This window comes from Phaethon aethereus (assembly GCF_964289735.1).
Source record: "Phaethon aethereus genome assembly, chromosome: 11".
Taxonomy (NCBI): Eukaryota; Metazoa; Chordata; class Aves; order Phaethontiformes; family Phaethontidae; genus Phaethon; species Phaethon aethereus.
The window spans coordinates 13,667,769-13,684,259 of record NC_138587.1 but is presented as its reverse complement, the minus strand read 5'-3'; the positions used below and the strand labels follow the sequence as shown (position 1 = coordinate 13,684,259).

The window sequence follows — 16,491 nt, the reverse complement described above, 5'->3', positions numbered from 1 at the left end:
TATATTAATATTATAAATGGGCAGTCCTCAGAGGCACATAAGATATCTGAAAGCTTAGCAAATTCATTCCCATCCATCATAGCTGTAACAAGAAGCACCTAGACAGGTCTTATGTAAAAGGTACTTGTAGCATCAACTAACCCAGGTTAGGTATGAAAATCTAGTTGTAAAATATTTTTTTTGGTTGTTTCAACTCCTGTTAATAATTAACAAATAAGAATACAGACTCTTAACATACTACCCTTTGTCTCAGCATGGTCTCAAGGGTTTAACGCCAACTGAGCAATTCATAAATGCAAAAAACTAAAAAGTGAATTTTGAAATTCAAATGAAAAGTGATACCTCATCAGGAAAAATATTTTCCGATTCTAAGAACAGTCTCACATGCACAAAATACAGGATAAATGCAGTATTTTACACAATTTGCACAAATAAAAGCTAGTTTTAGTGATTTGCAGCACCTTGTGTAGTTAAATGCATTGCAGCCCGGAGTTTTACAATTACTCATGCAAGAAGTCTGTATAGAAACATGCAGATTTCAATAACTTCATATGGAAATTTCACACTGTAGAATTTTGGACCCCTTCTTGTGTATAAATATAGAAAATAAAATTTGTTCTCCCCCCACCCTGAAGATACTCATATCTACACACGTTTTAAGGTTTCTCTAATGCTTCATTTTCTCTTTAGCTTAATCAGACCTCCCTGATTAACAGGGACTCAGAAAGCCTCGTGATAAACACCCCAGCGCTGACGCCGGGGGTGGCTGGGTTGGGCCCGTGGGCAGGCTCCGTACCAGACTGCTGGCCAGCAGGCAAGTCACAACAAACACGTAAAGTCTATAAATGTCCATAACGAGCACCGTTTACTTTTGCTTTGTTTTTACTACTTCAGCTGGAAGGAGGCCGAAAGCTGATACAACATCTGCTCTTCTAATTCCTTTTGCTATTCCAACTGCAGGATGAAAGAACATTGCTGTGCTTTTTTCCCATATACATTTTTATTTCAACTGTTACCTGTAAGCTTGGATCCTACTTTACCTTTTACATAACCTCCCCACTTCACATCCTCCTTCACTTAATATTGTCTATCCTTATCAACATCCTGTCATCTTTTATTTTTTTTAATTTATTAGTCTTTTGCTCCTTGAAAAGGTCTCCAAGGGTGGTCTCTGCTCTTTCTCCTAAAGTCCAGCTCCTTCTTCCTCGTCTCCCAACTCCCCTTGCTATTCTGCCCTTCAGGAGTTTTATATCTCTCCTTTTCCAACTTTATTTTTCAGATTTCCCATCTCCACATTTCTATTTACCATTTCCACAGATCTCTTCAATATTTAGGAATAGTCTTGTCTCCTTCAAAGCTAATGAAACACTGTATTTGAATGGAAGATTTTAAAGACTGAATGCCAGACACATTGTAGATGAGAAGCAAGATAGTACAGTATCTCCTTGTAGTCCAGCCAGAGACGGGAGTAATTTTTAAGCAACTGATAAACACATCATTGAAAACAGGTGTAATAATATAGGTGCGGGGCATGCTCTCCAGCACAGTCAAGGAGAATAATTTATTTTGCTCAACTTCAACAACTCCCTTCTCATATGCACACTTGTAAAAAGCCTGCTGCTCACTATCCTAGCTAGCACTGATCAAAATGAAGATATTTGCACAGATGATCACACAGCTTTCTTACACCATTAAAAATTGTAATGGGGAAAAAAATCATGCTAAAAGATTTCAAGTCTTCCGATTCATGAGAATTTTGCTTTCAGATCAAAATTAAAAGTTCATCCTACCAATAGAAAAAAATCAGCAAATGTATTACACCAGCTACCTGCAATGGTACTTGCCATGGTTTGCTGGGAAAGCACTGGCTCAGGATTCTTACCACCATGTTAGGAAAAAACCCAAAACCACACTGAGGCTACACCAGTAGCTCTTGCTGGAATAGAAAAATGTTCCTTTTTTGCACTCAACATTAAGAAATTCCTAGCTGATACTATTTCCAAACCTCCCATTCCATTCAGGAATTTGTGAGCAGAGTTTCAGTGGGAAACTGAACTCTGTTCTTCCCTTCTGTAAACAAAAAATCCTATTTACTTCCTTCGAACACTGCAGGTAGAAGACTCAACTACCTGCAATTTCTTGTTTCCTGTCAACATTCACATATTAAAAAAATGACTGAACATCAGATAACAAGTTAACATAGCGCATTCGATGTTAGAAATAATTTTTATCTGAGGCAAATGTAACCTTTCAATATGACAGGCAGACATTTTTCTTTTTTCCCCGAGTAAAGGAAAAAAAAGAGCAAAACTTGAAAGAGGCAAAAGGTTGGGGATAATCCCTCACTCACAATGGATTATTTGTAACAGCTGTTTTTCACAATTTCAGGATTTCCTTAAATTGAACCCTCAGAGCCTGAACCCTCATTACACAGTTAAGGAGTGTGTGCCTGCATCAACTCTCCTGCTAGCAGAGAGTACAAAAGCCGGTTGACCTGAAAAATCAGAAATAATTAGAGCCCCGGATGGAGACGTCCCTGCCACAGTCTGAGGGGCTGCGCTTGAGAGCGGATAGAGACCAGTCTCTCCCCCTGCTTACTGCAATGACGGACCATTAAAAGGAAATAGAAACTTTTTACTAGTACTGCAGGACTCAAGAATCCAGTAATTCAGCACAACACAATTATTAACTAATTCAATTACTTTTCTTGCAACAGCTTGGTATGTTCATCGAAGACTCAAATTAACCATACTTACCTATGTTCAAAGAGAGGTACAAGGTTCAAATACAGCATTTATCTATTTCAGGTTCTGATCAACTTTAAAACAAGAAGAATAAATCTATCACTGGTTTCTGGTAAAATTAAGAAATGCCAGTGGTACAAGTGTTGGCTCTTAGAGTCCCACAATACACTAGCAAGCACACACTTGTTTTCCACCTAGTCCCAAAATACGTCAGCAGTTCTAAAAAAAAAATCATTATTAATTTGTGCCCTAAAAAACATTAAAAGCTCATGCAATTACCCCTAAAGTAATGTTCTGGAGTTTTGATTTAAACAGAAAGCAGAAGCATCCCAAAATCAGAAGATCAATTTGCCCAGCCCCTCTTGTTACACTTATCTCTGCAGTGAGACAGAAAAGACAAGAATAACAGAAAATGTAACATCCTCTTGCTTGAACTCTTTAAATTAAGCCACTAGGTAGCAACTCTGCTTCTCTTCTCCTCTGCTAAAGATACCTAAATTCCTACCTTTTGATTTTGTTCAAGGTATGGTGGTCATTTTTCTCCTTCAACATGATCAGGAAAAAGAACATCTTTGTAAGCCTTCCAAGAACAAAAGTACCATGTTACTCTGCCCATAAACACTGTCGTAGGAACATCAGGTGTGTCACACCACATCAGGCAGCCTGGATGACTGGTCATCTAGAGACAGCTGCCCTATCTAACTTGGCATCCCATCTGCCTGTCATTAACATGTGGTGCTTCAGAAAAAGCAGCAATGAAGTTTGTGTCCTGAGCTAACTAGAGCCTCGGATCAGGTAGGAATTCTCTACCTGACATCAGGGTCAGTATGTCAACACCTACCAACCTTTCTAAGCCAACAGATTTAAGTACAGTGCTCCTACAAGAGCCGATCTACTCTGCTCCTAGGTGTTCATCACCACAACAAGTACAATATGATTAGACAATATCAGGGTAATAGTTGACCATAGATCTACTGAAGAAACAAGGGATACTCGTTTCCCTGCTAACGTCAGAAGCTCAGGATTTCAGCTTCAATTACTTTCACAGATCAGGCAATGAATTTGACTTATGTAAATCCTTTCACAATTCTCCAGTAATTCTATTTTGAATTCACACCACCTTTTCCACATCTCTTGTCAGCGCTCTCAAATATTCTGCTTGAGTTTCAAACTCCACAGTAGATTCATTTTTCTCTTCTGGCTGGTATGAGATCTGCTATCATCATCTTGCCTGGCTTGTGAATATTAATAGGACTACAGCATGAAGTTGGTTGGGGAGAGCACTCCTCCAAGGAGACCGGAAAGTAGATTCCTTCACTATAATAGTGAGAATTATACTAATGCCTTGGTGTGGTACTTGAGGTGTACACAAGATATCCATAACTCGTTGTTTGATGACAGAGAACAGGAAAAAAAAGGTCTTAAAGACACTTCAAGCAGAAGTAGACTGCCCCACGTCCTGACCAAATGCTGTTGTGACAGCCAGCCTGCATCAGCAGAGTAATTCCTGCAGCCTCAGCTTGGTAGACTCTGTTTGGAAATCCGTAACTACTAAAACGTTTTCCCATAAACTGGGGAACAGCTGCCCCATACCACATCACAGAAGGCTGCAGTTCAGTGGTGAAATGAATTGAGTCTTGTGTATCAATTTGTTAAGTTTATACAGGCTTTTGGACTGAAAGACATTATTATAAGAGGTGGTACTACTGGAAATAACATGGATTTCATTATGGTCTCCTACTTAGCAGTGAAAGAGCTACTCTTCCTTGATGAGGAAGACAGAAGCTGTTTTAATTCAAGAGGCTGACCTAGGTGAAGTTCAGGCCAAAGCTGTATTTGGAAAACTCTCACATCAAGCCGGACACAACCCTTTCATGCTCAGTGCCAATTCTACACAATGGCTTGAACTGCACTCTCCAGCAGCCCTTAAAGGCACATTTTGTATCTTGGCGTTTGCTGCAAGCAATCAAGAAAGAATGCAAGAAAACAAAACTGTTTCCCAAGCACTGTTTGCTGGTGCCATAATTAATATAATCAAACAATTCCACAAATTGCTTCCAATTGCTGGCGTCACTTTCATGTGCAGAGCCAGACTTTCAAAGAAGGGCCCTTCTTGTCCTACATCCTTACACTGGTAACCCTCGCTTCACACAATAGTAAACAAGACCTCACTAAATAGTATAGGGTAATTTGTACTGTAATAGGTCCCTAAGGCACCATGGACACAATTTGAAATGCCATCTAATTTTTCTTTTTAATTAAAAAAGCAGTTACTATATTTAAACAACAACACAAAAAAGTTCAGAGAGGACAGATTGGAGTTTCCCACAGCTCTCTGGGAGTTTTCTCAAGGTCAGGAAGAGTTTTATAGGCTCAATTGGTACACATTTTTTTCTTTAATTAGTCTGCCATACCCTCTGCATGAAGTCAGCATCTTGATTTTCAGTCTGATATTTTTCATATTGCTAAATGGAGCACAGACTCCAATACACCACCATATCTATCGGCTACTGAATGGTTATCGATGCCATACTTTCCTACACATGCCTTCCCTGCCCCTTCCCTCTCCTCTTAGTCCTAAACTTGTCATCTACACTGAGGATGCCCAATACCACATTGCATTGAGAGCGTGCTACTCATTCAGCTCAATACTTCCCAATTTCCAGCAAGATGATCAGGATATATTATCTGACTTCCCAAATTTATACAACATAACCACATTCTAACAGTTTGGAGTTCCCCCCCACCAAAATCAAATCTAATAATCAAACACCAGATACAAATGCACCACTTATCTGTAGCCATGCAGCAGCATAGATTTCTGCACTTGGACAAATCCTCACGATGTATCATACCACTGCTCTGCAACCATCTCATTATTTAAGTAAGTTTACAGATGATATAAGTCTACACAAGCCCACACACTTCAGAAGGATGTTAGCAATTCTCACAGTGGTTTCTCCAAAATGCATCCTAACCCAACATACCCTTCAGCCACAAATAACAGCTCTGAAAATGAAGTGACATACTTGAGATCTTAATTTCTTGGCTAGCTGGCCATAGTGCAGTATGAGTAGGTTGAGAGTACCAAACCTGACCCTGTCTTATAAGGCCAACATGTATTTCAGCTGTTATGTTGTGCGCCACAACCACTTGTTGGCTGAGCCCTCCTAGGGCAACTCTCTAAAGACAATGTTATACTTCCCACTCCTGGAACATAACTATGACTTGTATGCTCTGCACAATTTTTTGTTTCTGTATGCCAGAAAGTAGCTTTAATGCAGACCACATGGGAGACACCAGTGCAACATGATTACCAAGTCCAGGCTACACCAGTTAAGTGTACACACAATACAATGGATCAACCTGCAGAGCTACAAGACAACCACTAAGGTAATCTTTTTGTCCTCAAAGCCAACATTGTCCCCTTAGCCTAAAGGAAAGGATTTTCAAATTAATTTCTGCAGGGGCTATATATGTGCTTTCAGTACATTAACAAGGCTGCAATTATGCCAGCTGATATATCATAGCAGCAATTATTTGTAAACTGTTTTCCTTGATGGCCACTTAAGGTCCATGCAGTCACTGAGATCACGCCTAAGCACTATACTCATTCTCCCAGCATACTTACAGGGAGCAGCAGCTCTCCTACTGATGCTGCGCTTCTACTCTGCACATTCTTCAAACTCCCTGAAGCAAAAACCCAGTGCATGGAAAATGCCTAGTGCACAACAAGAGCAACTGTGAAAAAACAAGCAGACTAATAAGGACATCAAATTATTAATACAAATATATGCAATCTAGTTGGAAGCCTGGGAACGTAGACAGGCTCATTACAATTCAACAATAGAAAAATTACAGTCAGGACAGCATGAAACATGCAAGACCATTCAAAACAGATACACAACAGTGTCTTAAAATCACAGTTATTGTCACTAGATCCTTAAAAAACATGCAGACATCAACACGATGAGTAACATTTGGGAGCGTCTGTGATGACTGTTGTACAGGACAGACTTTCACACATTTTACTGTGGTGGCAGTCCTTGCTGATTAAATCCTCAAATCAAGATGGACAAAAATCATAAAAATGTCCCAAAGAGTACAGCTAGGTATAAAGAAATAGATCAAGGAATCACTAAGCATATGAGCTTTCATAATTTTAAAACCCATAGAATCTCATGGTGGGATTAAATTTATATCCAGTGAGGGAGATCTTAGGCCAGAGCCATTCAGCAGCAGGCCAGAAGATACCTTTGACTGGGTTTTTTGTCAGCATCCCAGTACCTATAAAACAGTAAATAAAACTAAAACTAAAAATGCTCACACCGTGCACTAAGGTGAGCAGAAACAACTGAAAAGATGTTTTGAATTCAACACAAGGGACTAAAATTTCATCAGCCTAGTGAAAAGTCAACAACAACAAAAACAGTACCAGTACACAATCTCTCCTACAGCAGCCTTTCAGAAATGCATACACAATGCGGAAAAGTTCAGGTTAGCAGACCTGACACAAAATCAAAGGCAATTCCTTACAAAGCAGCTTCAAATCAAAGTGCTAGATCCGCAGGCCTGTCTGTAATCCTCCCATCTTGCCTGCAACTCTTGATGGGGAGTAGGCACCACAGAAGCCAGTTAAGCTGGACCAATTCCGCTGACGTATCCCAGGCATCTGCTGCTCAGCGCTGGTCCAGAGTTTAAGTTTGGCGATATTCATCTTCCCCTGGGCTGCCTTCATAAAGCAATCCTGAACAATGGGACTTCAGAATAAAGAATAAAACATTTAATTTTTTAAAAAAACTTCTAGGCAAGTACCTTTAATGCGATTAGAAGGGGGAGGGGGATTGGATAGCAGCTTTTTCTTTTTTATGTTATGTATATTGTGTGTAAACAAATATGCAATTTGCTTTAAAAAGATAAGGTGATTAAATTTTTATCGGGCTTGTACTCTGTTGTCACCACAACAAAGAGAATTAGGAGACGGAAAGAAAGGCCTTTTTATTTGAATTATGCTCTTACCAGAGGTTCTCTACAGCACAGCTGTGAAGCCACTCAATGTTCTCCAAACAGGCCCTTTGATTGCGTTTTATTCAACTTGTTTGCATTTGGAGCAATCGAAAGGAAAAGAACGCTCCACATTTTGATGTCTTAATGTTCCTTAATACCTTCTTTAATTTATATTAAGCTTCTTAACGAGGGTGATGAATTCTTCAAAAACAATAAAGACCTAGTGCAGAAATCTTTCACACACCACGAAAATTGAAATTATAATGTATTCATGGCTTTTTTTTTGTTATGAAAAAAACATTATTTAGAAGAAAGATTTAAAGCATATAAAAAATCCTGAAGTTGTATGAAAATTATTTGATCCACAGAAATACATGAAAGTTCAAACTAATTATTACAAGGGAAATAAAATGTTGTGGGAGATGGAGGAGAAGAAACAGTATGAGAATGTTGGCTTACTATGAAGTTTTCAGTCTTTTAATAACCTATAAATTCCTTCTCTATGGCTTTCCACAAAAAAGGACTCTGGAAATTTGTATAATTTTGTTTTACCAAGATAAATTCAGATGTTTGCCAGTTCTTCCTCCTTTATTATTCATACACTTCTTCCCTAAAATGTCTCTTCAAGTTCACGGTTCCACAGCATATTTCTCTCCCAGTGTCTTTCACAGTCTGCCAAGACCAACAGCACACGCTGAAACTGGTGAATATTGCATTGGAGCACTCAAACACCCACAGAGGCAGCAGCTTCATGGGGCACATGCTCCTGGGTGAGGTTCCCAGATTGAAACACCATTCACAGGTGGATCTCAGTCAAATGGGAGGCAGACTGCATGAGAAAAGCAAGGGTCATGTAATAAAAAAAGTACAGAAGAGACCACCCGAGGGACAAGACTGGATGGGTTTCTTTTTGTAGGCGCTGCATGTTTTCCAGTTATAGTCACAGGATGCTCAGTCTGGTTAAGCTTCAAACACTAATTATGTGGCCCACGTAACAAAACTCACTCTCAACAATTCCAGTGTTCTTAAAAATTCCTTCTGTAACAAATGAACACAGCTCTCCATTAAAGCCCATTATGGTACAAACCAGCCTTAGCAAGGAACATCCAAAAGAGCCCATTCTTGCTTCGCTTCCCAATTTGTCTATTTTACTTTTAAAAAAAGGGTGTTCCAATGCAATACATTTTCAGCAATGTGCACACGTATAGCTACAAACACCTCACCTCCCCCTTTTCCTCTGCAAAGAAAGTCCAGAGAGGAAACAACCAAGCCACAGTTGGCACTTCTATGAACAACAACAGCCCAGAGCTCAATGAACCCTAAACAACATCAAATCATTTGAAATATCCTTGAAATAACATATTTGAAAAAGGACACACATTTTCATCTGGAATGATTGTTATTTTCTGTCAACATCCACTTACTGCTCACCTACCTTCCCTGAGTCACGTTTTAAAGAAAATTCCAGGAAAACTCAAATTAAAACCTCCTGACAAAGCTTGCCACATTTACAAAATGCTTGTGAAAAAACTCGCTTAGCTGTACCAGCAATCAACTGGCCAGAATAATTAAAACAATTAAAAAAATTCACATGCTGCAGTTACCATAGAGTAAAACAATGCTGATCGTAATCTAACATGGATGCAGCCCAGGTGAAATGCCACCTCCCACTCCTGAACAGGGTCACACCGTACAAGCGCAGAAGCATTAAAACCTGAGTTTAAGAGCACATACGGATCCCCACAGCAAAACTGAAAAACCTCTCTCAACAAGTACCAAGAAGTTACAGACTTCGTGCCATCAAAGGTGGCACAACACAGCTTCACAAACCAGAAACACGTCGTTGCCCTCTGCCGTGGTATCGTGTCTCCTTTGCATCTGTCCTACAAACTAACTGCTGCTTGTGCAGGAACAGTGCAGAGAGGCAAAGCAATGCTAAAACAGACAGTTATTGAAGCACAGTAATTATCTTATAACTGGTAAAGCCTACTGTATCCCACTATTAAAATTTTCATCTGCATTTCTGTGAGCAAGTAGAAAATTTTCATGTCCAAACCAGTATTTATGTGTGTAACCAGTTAGAAGTCTTAATAGTTGTATCTACGAAAGCTTGTGCCTTTAAGCAGAAATGATTCATGAATTTTAATTTGTTTTAAATGTTGAAAAATTCCATCCAAGTTAAATTGAGTCAACAAGCCAGCAAAGGATGAAGACATGTATCTGTTTTTTATTTATAAAATAAAAAACTCAAGTCTATACATTTCTTAGTTACCCACAAATCCTCCAGCAGTGAAAAAATACTTCACAATAACTAAGTTCCCTGCATTCCTTTTAATTAAGACACTATACTTTTCCCCATCCGGCACATGCTGGTTGAGCACCATTAGCCTTAACTGAGTCTTTGTACTATTTAACTGCTACTACTTTAAAATGTTCTTATACAAATGAATTAGCCAGTGATTTTGAAAACTGGGAAAGGGAGGAAAGATTTGCAGAACAGAAACTCTTCCTGTAAGCTGCTTCAATACCATTAATCTCAAAAAATGCAAGAAGTCATCAGCTCACCCTCCAAATAAAGACATTTCAAATTCATATCAGCATTATTTTTAATGGCATAGCTTACTTATATTCCCTTTCTCAATAGCAAGACTTTCAGTACAACTTTTTCATGCTTTTTCTCACTAATCAAAGACCGGAAATAAACTTTTGAATCCAAAGTTAATGTTTTCTAATAATTATTTTACAGTACTCAAGCTCCAGTAATAATAAACAGCAACACTGACAGAAGTCAAATACAGACAAACCATCACATTTTTACATAAAGGGGCGGGCATACGAAGTCAGACTTCAATCCAGATAGCACAGGTTGCAGAAATAGTGTGACACAGACCTAGCACATATAAGAACTTAATACCTCTATCCATGTCCCAGCGATACTTCCATTTTTCTAGGCAAGCACCCAAGGGCTGGGTTTCCTTCCTCATTACACTCTTCCTGGGGCACAGACTGTTCTAAAACCCTGTGAAATAAAGTATCGGAAAATGCAGGTAAAGCCTCTAAGTCCATGGGAAGCAGATCATATTTAAGGCTGAAGGAGATGAGCTTTCCTGAGCCATCCCAAAAAAAGACTCTCTTCATCTTTCTGAAATTTCCAGGCACTGATATTGTTTAGAAATAAGATGTAGGCAATTTGCAAGGCTCAGATACAGAAATTAATAACAAGTGTCCTGATGACAGATGGCATCAGGCTGGAAGAGAACAAATTACAGCAACCTAACTCAGAAGATTCCCACTACCGATGCCAATCTGTTTGAGTGTCTGGGTTTGAATCTGGCAGTGAGAAGGAAAAGGTTCACAACTAGTATTTCAAGGTGTTACAACAGCCAACCCAGCTCTGTGGACTGACGACCTGGATTGAAGAGTCACTGCACATTTCCACTCACCCATTCAATTGCACTGCAAAAAAATACAACCCTCACAAATAAACTTGGTGTTTCTAGGGAGTGCAGTAAAAGGCAGCATTGAAGGACAGGAAAATTAGATTACAGAAGATGTAATATGACCAGCCAAAACACACAAACAACTTAAAAACAAATTAGCCCCATTACCAAAACCACAAAGACAGCATCTTGTGTGATGACTGTTGATTTCATTGAGTTTGGGTTCTAGTAGAGTCCATTTCAGGAGCAGGAGTTCTCACATCCCAAGATTTATTTTTCTTGACAAATAATTGTTACATATTTGTCTTGCACTGACATCTCAATGTTTATGATATCCTAACTTACTCAGAGACAACACAGAAATATAGTGTAACCTATCAACCTAAATGACTTGTGCATGACCCTACCAAAGCATTAAATATCTTTTGCCCACTAAGTTTTGCCAGAATACTGGATTGGGGGGGTGGGGGGGTGGGGGGGAAATAAAGCATAAGGCAAATTCATACTCAAATTACATTTTCTCTGAAACCTCTTCTACATCTTCTTCCTAGCTCCCATTATGATACTGCTCCAGCCAACTTTGCATTTCACAGCATCTAAAAAGACATGCAATAAAAGGAAACAGTGTCCCTTCCAATACCCATCTGTGTCTGTGTTCTCTATTTAGACCCCTGCCTCAGGGTTTTAATTCTCTCCACCCTTACTCTCTAGTTAGCCTCAGTGGTCCTGATGTCTCCACTTATTGCTCAGGGCAGAGCTGATCAACTGCAGGTTCTCTGACAGCAACCAAGAAGCCATTTACAATTCCAACAGCTGTTACTGATTTTGCAGCAGAATCATGGCAAATCCATGGTTCAAACCCTCCCTCCTCAGGCAGAGGGAGAAAACAATAAGAACAATTGAAAAAAAACAAAATAAGAAAAGGGAAGGACTGGGAAAGTGTCATGGATAAAGGAACAGCCCTAGCTGATAACCATTTTGGCTGCACAAAGCCAGCAACACAGAGACTATTACACCATGTTAAGTCAAGCCTGAGGTCCTATCTTATCCAGGTTCCTTCCTTACCAGCAGACACTGGAGGAGGAAGTCTGCAGCACACAGCAACATGAAGTCACATTCTCCTTTTAAAGACCTCTGTGCCCTACAGACAGCAGCACAGTGCAGAGCTCTCAGGTAACGCACGAGGAAGCAGTCCAGCAAGGAAGCACATCTCAGTGCAGGTTAACATGGCAGACCCTTCCTCCTTCTTCGTTAAGCTATTTCAGCCTTCACAGATCAAAATGGAAACAGCAGCATTCCCTGATCCATACTGATGATGAAGGAATTCATATAAAAGTGTTTTACACGCAGTTCATCAAGGCTACGGATCTACAGTAAGTTTACATTAATACTTCTGCTGCTAAAATTCACACTTCAGTAAAAACTCTTAAGGAGAAAGAAAAATCTGAGTCTTTACAAAAATCTACCAGATGCACGCCCTTGCAAATAAGTTTAAACAGTAAGTCTTAACCAGATTTTCCTCAGGACAGCTATCCTTCTATCCTTTGGAAGAAACATGGGATATTATGGGGAAGATAAGAGCCCAACTCTTTGTAAGAAAACTAGATATAGTCTGCTCAAGAGACACACAGGTGATTAGAACGAAGCAGCATCTTCAACTCCCTCAAAAAAACCACACCCCAAAAATCACCCTCTATGTCCTAAATGCACATACTTAAGACAACCCGTGTGGTACCCAAATTCTGTTATAGGTGCAAGAAAAATTATCAGTTTGCGAACAGGAATAAACCAGTCATTTCATGTATTGGGCAAAAAGATACTGAGCAACAAGCTCACCAGGATTATTTCTGCAGCAAGTCAGAATGAGAAGTATACAGCAATTACTTTTAGGGTCTTGCTTCATATTTACATGAGTCATCTTCAACCTAACAATTTTTTTTTTAATAAAAGACAGCAGAAATAAAACCAACACCCAGATGAGACCTGCTCAACTTGCAACTCCAAAGTCTACTTATAGTGAATTTCTTTGGAGAAAAAAAAAAAAGCCTGAACATTAGAAGAACCTCTTGGTCAGCTGTGCTGACTTCTAATAAAGGATAGTTTGTGCTCTGCAAGCTAAAATTATAATGGACAGGCCACTCTATTCCCTCCTTTTATTCAGTCCTATTTTCACTACTCTGAATATATACTACCTAAATTTGTATACTCTTTAACAGTAGTTAATCTTCAATTAAAATACCTAGAGCAGAAACTAAGATAACTGGTTTAAAAGGTAAAAGCTTATTGACAAAAAATGTATTCTTCATATTGCCTTTTTTAATTCTGCATATTAAAAATGTCATTTTTATGACTTGAAAAAAATCTTCAGGAATAATGAAGGCTAACAAAAGACTGAAGAGCAGTAATTTAAAAAGCTCCATATGTAGCATCCTGATTACTGTATCAGTCCCATTTCCATAACGAAGGGAGAAGTCACCAAACTGCTGCCTGTCCTTTCTGATGACAAGGAAAGGGCAAAGAGGACAGCATGTTTTCAAGGCATCATCCTTCAGGCTCTAAGGGAAGAATAAGAAGTCTCCTGCAGGAGTGGGTGTCAGTGTCCGGCGGTTTTCTGGAATACGGTAACCCCAGCTCTGGTGGTCCCGGCACATGTACTTAATTTGGAAGCAGCTGGGTTCAAAAGTTTATCCTCACTTTTTGACCTGCAAAGGTTTAGTGTGTGGGCGTGCACATAAGTGTGTACATCATACCACACAAGCTGAAGATGTGCAGCCAGTGTGCGAATGTGCGTGTATGGTTTTGCACATAGGACATATTGCATATTTTTAAATACCGTAACGTTATCCAGTACACACCAGTGATGCGCACTGCATGAGGGTTCAGCCTTCCCAAGCCAAATATGGCCAGCCTGCATTTTAAAATTCAGCCAGCTTCTGGATTTTTTTTGGCATAATTTCAAAAGCACACATTAAAGAAAAAATTTAATTGCAATACTACCTATTGAGATGGAATAGCATCAACATGCTTCATAGAAAATGCAACAACCAAATCTGCAAGTCTGACTAGATTAATGTCACTAACACGCCTATCACAGGTACACATAAGTAATGGATCCAATGGCCAGAGAATTGTCTTCACATTTATAGTGTTTTTCACCACAGACACTGCAAGCTGAAAATGTAAGTGAAGCAGCGGTGAAGTAAGGGAGGCAGGAAGACTAGAAGGCACAAGGAGCCTGGGAACCTCCGAGCACAGTAAGTTTATGACAAAACCAGTGACAAAAGTAGAGTCACAGACTGGTGGAATAGTTAGAGCTCAGAAAAAATAATGTATTTGCCAGCTGACATCTGAATATTTTCTTGAACTGCTCTAAAGCACTCTACAATTGCAGGCAGAAATCCCTGATCTTGGCACAAAGGATATACTTTTCAACCATTTGTCATTTCACAGCTCAGACACAGAAGCAAGTTAGTGCCTGTCAGCTGAGCTTCGGTAACTGCAAATATACTCCTCAGCACATCACGTGCACAACAGAACATCTTCACTGGGATGTGAAGAGATCTCTAAGGTTATGAGTTTACAGCATATTTGTGATGGGGTTTGAGCATTCAGACAGTCACTATCACTGAGATAAACAGCAACTCATCAATCCACAGAAACATGACAGTATAGTTGAGTGCAGTAGTTTTCTCAGCACTTATGTTATTTTGAAATCTTAAATCAATTGTTTACAGAAGCTCTTCACTTGTGTTCACAGCAGTAAGTGCTGTACATACCAGGGAATCTTTAATAATTCCCAATAAGCAGCAGGTACAAAATAGTGGTTTGTTTTGTTTAAAAAAAACAGCACACATAATGGATAAATAGTTCATCATGAGTAGAAAACACAAATTTTCAAACAGAACAAGCACTTTGTGTTTGTTGATAAAGTTGTAACTTTCAGTCAGAACTATGCAACAGTAACTCTATTACAAACCAGTTCCAAACACAACGGGGGAAAACACTTTGCATGCAACACAAATCAAGTAAAGTATGTAGGCATAATGGCATAGAAAATAAAAGTTTTTTAACAGAAGAGCCCATACATCAGCCACTGCAACTGCAAATTAAAACATAAGATGGTGCCCCAGGGGGAACACTTAGCACAAAGACGCTACAGATGGCAAGTCTATGAAGACCAGACTACTTGACCAATGACAAAAAATGCAAGTCTCTTCAAAAGTTCCAGGGGAATAAAGTGAAAAGTTAATGTTCAGAGCCATTGTGCATTTCAAACTTTCTTGCAACCTAAAAACCTATCCAGTTTTCCAGGGAAGGTCCCAGTTTTCAATGAAAATGTTTTATCATTGCATTAGCATCAAAAGGTGAAAAATAAGGGTAAAAGCCCTCCAAGAAAACAAAAATTGTACTTTCATTGTTATACAGTCATCATAACATCTAGCACAACAGTCAAAGAAAACACTGCCTATTTCTGTTTCAGCACAGTAGTACCCAACTGCTTACAAAAAATAATTCCAACATATTAGTAAAAGCAAACAAAACAAAACAAAACTAAACTCACTGAGCAGTAAAAGAGAGAATAGGCTCTCCGATGCCATGCAAGCCCTCAGGCTGACAGCTCTATGCAAGCGATATCAGCGCTTGCTGCTGCATGTAACAGGGACAGCACATTTATTCTCTTATAAGTAAACTGGATTCTACCTGTTTTGTAAGTATAAATTGGGAGTACTGTAGACATTCAGTCATTGAAATGAGAATACAATTGAACCAATGACTGTTGCTCATGACAAGGAAAACAGAGGAACAAGTACTGCCTTACAGAAGCCGCAGTTGCTTGCTCTTGTTATTATAACTTGCTCTCAGGTTATTATAGTCCTAATGGATAGACATTTGGATTGGAAATTTAAAAATCTAGATCTAAGGATTTTTGCTTGTTTGGCTTCTATCAGTTCACAGTATCATTTCATCTCAGCTTCCGCACTTACAAAATGGAGTTAATAATGCTACAATTCTTTATACAACATCTTGAAATACACAGCCCTTTTTTAAATCTGAAAATCTACATATTATTTATTAAGTTTATAAAGTGTAATTGTTGATGAAACAGCCTGTTCCTTTTAATTTCATCTTTAAACAACTCCACTGAGATCTGTAGATCTTGATTTATTTCTGATTTTACAAATTTTAAAAAAGGCTTTCCATGGAGATGTAATTCATGAGTTTAACATTTCATCAAATATGCTTTTGTTAAGTGCTGTTGAGCAGGCACATTACTCAAGGTCATAAACTTTAAGTCAAAT

The 16,491-nt window shown here is 39.0% G+C and overlaps 1 protein-coding gene across 1 annotated transcript in view; it reads right to left on the bottom strand.

Moving 5' to 3' along the window:
- EEFSEC (eukaryotic elongation factor, selenocysteine-tRNA specific) overlaps window positions 1-16,491 on the bottom strand; it is a gene marked incomplete at both ends in the record, with an annotated part of 124,533 nt that overhangs the window by 3,742 nt on the left and 104,300 nt on the right. The gene's annotated exons all lie outside the window — the stretch shown is intronic.